Source organism: Ipomoea nil, unplaced genomic scaffold (assembly GCF_001879475.1).
Source record: "Ipomoea nil cultivar Tokyo-kokei standard unplaced genomic scaffold, Asagao_1.1 scaffold2280, whole genome shotgun sequence".
NCBI lineage: Eukaryota > Viridiplantae > Streptophyta > Magnoliopsida > Solanales > Convolvulaceae > Ipomoea > Ipomoea nil.
In genome coordinates this window covers 644,151-651,617 of record NW_017618708.1, presented here as the reverse complement: position 1 = coordinate 651,617, position 7,467 = coordinate 644,151, and the positions used below count along the sequence as shown (strand labels likewise).

The following is a 7,467-nucleotide window of genomic DNA, read 5'->3' as shown; positions in this document are numbered from 1 at the left end:
CCACATACATAATTATCACTAATTATACAAATTAATATGGAGTAATATAGCGGAAGCGATAAACACAAATAATTGTGAAAGCATATGCAGTAACTGATACTGTAAACAAATTAGATATGACTGGAAGCATCTGATACATGAAAACATCCACCGAATTACAAAAGTTTACTGCATGGTTTGACTCACAAGACAAATACCACGTATTAGGATGTGACCAGTGCATACATACATATGCAATACAAAATCAACAGTTTGTAAGAGATACATAATCTAATTCTTACATAATAAGAATTCTAATATAATAACATCACTGCATGATGAGTATATATTATGCTCTTAGCAATTCTAATAAGTATATATATACATACAGTAACACTATTAGCAATTTGCATATTAAATAACACAAATAGATTGGAATTGCAGCCATTCATGTGTTTAATACTTTAAACATATCTAATTCATACTATCATACACATACGAAAAACTTGAATACATATATGCAGTACTGCAGAATTAGCATTTATGGCTTACACAATATACGCAGCACTATACGGTTCACAGGTACGAAATACATATACACATTATACGCAGACCAATAATGCCAGAAATATATATATATATATATATATATATATTTGCAGCACTGTAGAGATTTATCATTTAGTGTACGTAGTGAGATGCTATCAACAGTGAGATGAATATATCCATATATTTGCGTACAACAGTAAGATAAATCAATTTATTCATGCAATTTCTTAATGCTTGTTCATCATAATATATGGAAAAACATATGTTATACAACTTGGCTCATGATACCACATGTAAGTTAATCCTAAAACATAAGATCTTCAGAACACATGCCTTTCACATACTGTATTTAAATAGCGTTCTGGGAACATACCTGGCTCCATTGTTTTCCCGTAGTTGCTTGAGTTAGAATCTTGGTTTCTCCCTCCAGACCTTTAACATTCACTTAATCTAATTCCCTGATGAAGAGAGTTTTAGTTTTTAGAGAGGTTGGGGAGAGGACCAGAGTCTCAGAATGAAATATAAATAATATTACGTTCCATCAACATAAACCTGATGATATGCAGTTGAAACTGCAATCTTATCTTCTTAATTGGCCAATCACAAGATTATCTTCATTATTAAAGTATAAATAAATATTTAATTATGAGCCACAATAAATTATAATGAACCATAGAATAATAATAATAATTATTATTATTCTAACACCTTATCCATCACGGATTATCTTTTTCCTCACCGAAACGCCGGAATTTAGAATATTATTACACTGTTACAAAAAAACCAATTTACCAGCCCGTCTACCTCAGTTGGTAGAGCGCAAGGCTCTTAACCTTGTGGTCATGGGTTCGAGCCCGCGTTTTCATATTTCTACTAGGCTACCATTTGTTTATATTACATTAGTTACACTCTAATATACAAAATCAGAATCAGTGTGAGGGAGACACACACACCAAATGAATATTGAACCCAAAGAAAAAAAGACACACCAACTAAGAAACCGCCATTAAAGCATTATATATAACTTTAAAAAATGTTTTAAGAGTTAATACCATCTGAGGTCCTCGAAGTACAGTGATTTTGCCACGTTTAATTAGTCTTAAACTTTCAAATTGACAATATGTGATTCTTCGACATTCAAATTTAACCATTCGTGGACCAAGTTAACCACCTGTGGTCCTTCAACTATTAAATTTTAACCCACCATGGTCCTTTCAAGAGGATCACGACTGGTTAAATCAAATTTAAAAACGTGAAGGAGCATGGGTGGTTAACTTGGACCACGAATGATTAAATTCGAAAGTTCGTGGACCAAGTTAACCACCTGTGGTCCTTCAACTATTAAATTTTAACCCACCATGGTCCTTTCAAGAGGATCACGACTGGTTAAATCAAATTTAAAAACTTGAAGGAGCATGGGTGGTTAACTTGGACCACGAATGATTAAATTTGAAAGTCGAAGGACCACAGATGGTCAATTCGAAAGTTTGAGAAGAAACGTGACGAAACCACTATACTCGGATGATCTCAAATAGTATTAACTCAATGGTTAAATTTGTTGCATGTATGCTATACTTTGATCTCTTGTATAATTTAGGGTTCAATTATGCTTGAGAAACTTTGGAATTATATTGTGTGTAGCTATAAAAATAGGACACACTTGCAATTAGATACACTACTTACAATTTCAATCTCACTTTGAATAAATGGGATTGGAAGAAGATTCAAATAAATTTGTAGGTTATTTTTTTGATAAATTGTTCCAATTAAAATTGAATTGCCATAAAAATATGAGTCTTTGCGAATGGGTAGTCCAATGACTGAGAATATCATTGACACCTTTGTTAACTCTTCCGTGATCGTTGCTAAATCTTTCAATGATCACGAGTTAAACATCACATTGCATTTATAGAAGAGTTGGCCCAGTCTTTTCTATTATTTCATTACTTGCTACTTGGATTGCTTCCATTATATCCCTATGTTAATTTGTGAGAACTACTTCTGAATAATTAACTTGTCCATGCTTCACTTGCTTTCTATTTGACATTTCTTTTGGCCCACTCTTTAATAACGATATCTGATGTCAAAATAAACTTTCACATAAAATTACCACTAAAATTCACACTTCACAGCGGATCTGTGGCGCAATGGTAGAGCGTCTGACTCCAGATCAGTAGGTTGCGTGTTCGATTCACGTCGGGTTCAATTCCCCTATCCATCATGGATTATCTTTTTCCTCACCACAACGTCGGAATTTAGAGTATTATTGAACTATTACAAGATAACAGTTTAACAGCCCGTCTAGCTCAGTTTGTAGAGTGCAAGGCTCTTAACCTTGTGGTCGTGGGTGTTTTCATATTTCCACTAGGCTACCATTTGTCTATATTACATTATTTACACTCCAATATACAGAATGAGTGAGAGGGAGACACACACACAAAATCAATATTGAACCCGAAGAAAAAAAGACACACCAACTAAGAAACCGCCATTAAAGCATTATATATAACTTTAAAAAAATATTTTAAGAGTTAATACCGTCTGAGGTCCTCGGAGTATAGTGGTTTTGCGACGTTTAATTAGTCCTAAACTTTCATATTGACAATATGTGATTCTTCGACTTTCAAATTTAACCATTCATGGTCCAAGTTAACTGTAACACCCCCCAAACAAGCTAGATAAAAAGCCTTAACACATGCAGATTAGACAACAAAACTAGCACAGCGGAAGATAAAACGAGAACTGGATAAAAAAATCCAACGGGGTGTCACGCCACGGCAAACGCTACGGCAAACAATCTGCAAGTGTAAACATCTATCCCAAAAACATCAGTCTACCACTACATTGGCACACAGGACACAAAACATGGATAAAGGTGCTAAGCTACCAGGCACTAGACATCGCACTCGTCTAAACATCACCTGAAAGATACAAAGATAGACATTGGGACGACGCCCCGGTCAGCGATAATGCTAGTAACCCACCAATACCGTTAAGTATCATACATAGATAGATATAAGTTGTAAAACCATTTTCGAAACGGAATACATAAGTATATAAGTCAAAAGCCAAGATCAACAATCAACACAAGACTCATCACTCACAAAGATAACACGGGAACACATCCCAAACCGCAAAGGTTAACCACAACTCAACAAGAGTCAAACAACAGATCACAATGAAGGTATGAAACATACTCAATCAAGGAACGGGTCACAACCCAACAACGACAACGATGAATAACACAAGTCATCATCAACCAAACGGAAGGTACAAACCACACACACGCTAGCATTAAGACAATAAACTAGCATGCTTATCAGCGGAGAAACTCAAGATAGTTCAGAGGAACACACAAGACACCTCTTGGTCCAACGAAACACAATGTTGAACACTTAGCACGATTCAAGACACCAAAGTCCTACACGGGTACCTACCATATAGTTCTAGACATACGAAACATCAAGAAGACACTCAAATAGTTCCACAAAAGAACAACGGGAAGTCAAAAGACCAAATACCAAGTCAAACGGATCACGGGGAACAAATCCCGAGCAAACACCACCATGTACCCGCGGGTGGACCCACGGGTAGTGCCCCACCCGTGGTTCTGCCCGCGGGAACATCATCCCACAAGGCCATTGTAACACCCCAGATTTTCAGGATATTTAAAACTTATAAAATAAAGGTCAAATCTCGTTGAATCCCAAAACATAGTACAAGAGTATGGGGTGCTATGCCACACCTAAGCTAGAGAACTCAGGTGCATAGGCTAACTGACTAATATCCTCAAATAGTATCAGTACTAAATCATGGCACGCAGGCCGAAAGGGAAAACTATCTAAGCTACGTCCAAGCTTCTAGCGCGCTCCAGTGAACTACTCGTCTGTGCCTGAAAGCCAAATATATCTGTTCAGCGAGAGATGCAGGTAACCCACTACAACGCGTTGAAATACAATACTTATAGATATATATATAGATATACGAAAACCATTTTAAAGCATGAAGATATATCCTATGAGACTCTAGCTTTTAAAACCGGGGATGACTCGACAGATAAGGCTAGACACAAGCAACAGTTATAACAGGCGTATACAATCCTCCACAGGCAAGACAGATAGAGCTGAGAACAATTAATAATCATAACCCAATGTAACCAATCCCCAGCATAGATCCCATAGTCACATCCCCCAATATAATCATAAACACACTCATCCATATCTCATCACATAGCACACTTTGTTGGCGCCACAGAACCAATCGCATGCCCATACATGAAGGTCGGCGCATATAGCTCTGACACGGCCCCGCAGCACCCTGCCCCGTCTCACCTTACGGAGGAGCTGATCGCAACCGACTAATGAACCGCAGTTCTATATAATATTTATATACCTGACCGGTCTCTACCAGCCTGGTTAACAGTGGGGATGGTTGTCAACCCATTCAACTGCATGTATAGTAGACCTTTATCCTATATAGTATTTATATACCTGACCGGTCTTTACCAGCCTGGTTAACAGCCGGTATGGTTCTCAGCCCATCCGACTGCCCGTATAGTGGAACTTAGTCCTATATAATATTTATATACCTGACCGGTCTCTACCAGCCTGGTTAACAGCCGGTATGGTTCTCAGCCCACCCGACTGCCCGTATAGCCCGATTGATCTCAACCAAATCGGGGTTACATGCACACATAACACATAGCAAGAACATGCAACCCACATTAACACATTGGGAAGGGGGAGAAAACGTATAACAAAACTTATGCGTGATCCTTCACATACTAAGAATAGTCCTAAGGGGTTCATACTCCTTTCACCTAGGTCAGCGGGATACCAATTCAACTAGCATGCAATATATAAGACTCATACAACCTACGAACGGTACCCGAAACATCAAACTAGACATAAGCACGATAGACGGAGTCCGTTGGGACACCACAGGGGTCGGGGGAACATCAAACGGGGAAGTCGGGGTCCCAAGTGTGGGAATTTCCAGCGGGTAGCTGGTGGGTGGGGGGGCCACCCGCCGGTAACACTGTTCCGGGCAGCGGGTCGCCGGCGGGCAGCTGCCCGCCCGCCGGCTACCCGCTGCCGGAACTGCCTTCCTTTGACCGCGGGTTGGTGGCGGGTCCCCTACCCCCACCTACCCCCCACTGACTCATTAACACCAAAAACGCCCAGGGAACCTTCGTGGAACCCGAGACCATGCTTAGACACTTTTAAACGCAATTGACAACACACGTAGACGATTTAACGGATCAAAATCAAGAATGAAACGGCACATAACCTATCATGATTTTCTAGACCTAATAAACCCCCAGTCATGTGAAATCCCACCCAATATACCAAGAATAATACCATACGAATTCCACGAGATAACCTAGGGTTCTAATTACTTTTATATCAACAAGAATACGGTTTGCCTTCTAATTACAAGATTCGGTATAAATAACACATAAGCATCAAGAACGTCATACAATTATCAAGAACACCATATAATCATCAAGAACCCCATGTAAATGTTAAGAACACCATAGTTATGAAGAATCTCCCAATATCAAGATCACCCATGGAATTATCCCATCCATCATCAATAATAATATCATAAAACATCAATACACAATAATATTGGAAAATCCTACGGGGTAAATCATAACTATAAAAATAGGTTTTGTTGAGACATGGGTTACTTCTTAGCCTTAATTAATTCCTTGGCTATGAAGGGTCTTTCTTTAAGCTTTCTTGCTTTCTTGATTTCTTCTAGGGGGGTTCTTGGAGCTCTTTGGGGTGGTGGGCATTATTCCTGTGGTGGGGGGATTTCTAGGTGCCTCTTAAGTCCCCTATTTATATATTTAGAAGTCCTAGTTAGGAACTAATATTATGGGCTTGCTAGTTCTATTTCTTTTGGGACTAAGGATTGGGTTTAGGGAAAAGGGCCCATGGACTATGGTGGGCCTTCATAATTAATTATTGTGATTTAATTCTTTCTTTTGGGTAATTGATTAAATGATTTAATTGATCTTAGGGGTCGTAACACGGGGTGTTACACTCTCCCCCCCCCCCCCCCTTATGAGGGGCTTCGTCCCCGAAGCCCGGTGTGTTAATCCACTCTTTCACCCCCAGGCATCCCGCATCTTGGCCTCCCGGCTGGGAATGTGGCCCCACGTTTTGCCTTAGCTGGGGTAGACTGGATTTCTAGTGGGGTTGTGATAGAAGGGTTTTAGGTCTACCTCGGTCTCCTGCTCCTGAGCTGGACGCCCCGCGAGAGCCCAAGGTGGCCTCGATGGCTGCCACCCTCTGATCTAGTGCGCGTGTCGTACGGATCAAGGATGAGAACCCTTCCTCCATGATTTGGTTTTGCCGGTTGAGCTGTGCGAGTATGCGTTCATTGATTGAGCCCTCGTTTTGCTCCCTTGGGTTCCCTCTTGATCGTGGTTGGATCGATGGGTTGGGTTCGTCTTCCTCCTCCTGGTCCTCATGTCCCTCTAAACCCCCGCAGTCTTGCATAGCTCGTTTGAGCTTTTTGTTGGAGATGTCCAACCGGTCGACCAATTCCCTTCGCTCTTCCTCGGGTTTTTGGCAAATTTCTTCGAGGGTGAGGTAATGTCCCCCTTCGGTGTAGTAGATGTCGTTGTGGCGGAGGTTCTGGGCGTTAAAAACCATGCCATTTGCGGTCTTGACCTCGGTGTGGCTTAGGTCTACCCCCTTTTTCTCCATGATCCAACTTAGGATCATCACGTAGGGTAGGCTAAGCCGGTTGTTTGACTTGCAGAATTCTATGTGCTTTAGCATGAGTGCCGGCAGGTTGAACTTGATTTTATGTTTCAGGAGGTAAGCAAAGGTGCACTCCAAGCTTCCCACATCCTTGCTTTTGTTATTGGTGGGCAAGAGGCTATCGGTTACAATCATAACCAATATCTTTTGCTCCGCCGATAGC

At 40.4% G+C, this 7,467-nt stretch overlaps 1 non-coding gene across 1 annotated transcript; it reads left to right on the top strand.

Annotated features, from left to right (window-relative positions):
- The first annotated feature begins 2,661 nt into the window (after positions 1-2,661).
- On the top strand, positions 2,662-2,733 carry TRNAW-CCA. The gene has a single exon. It is a non-coding gene; the product is annotated as a tRNA-Trp (tRNA).
- Positions 2,734-7,467: the final 4,734 nt, after the last annotated feature.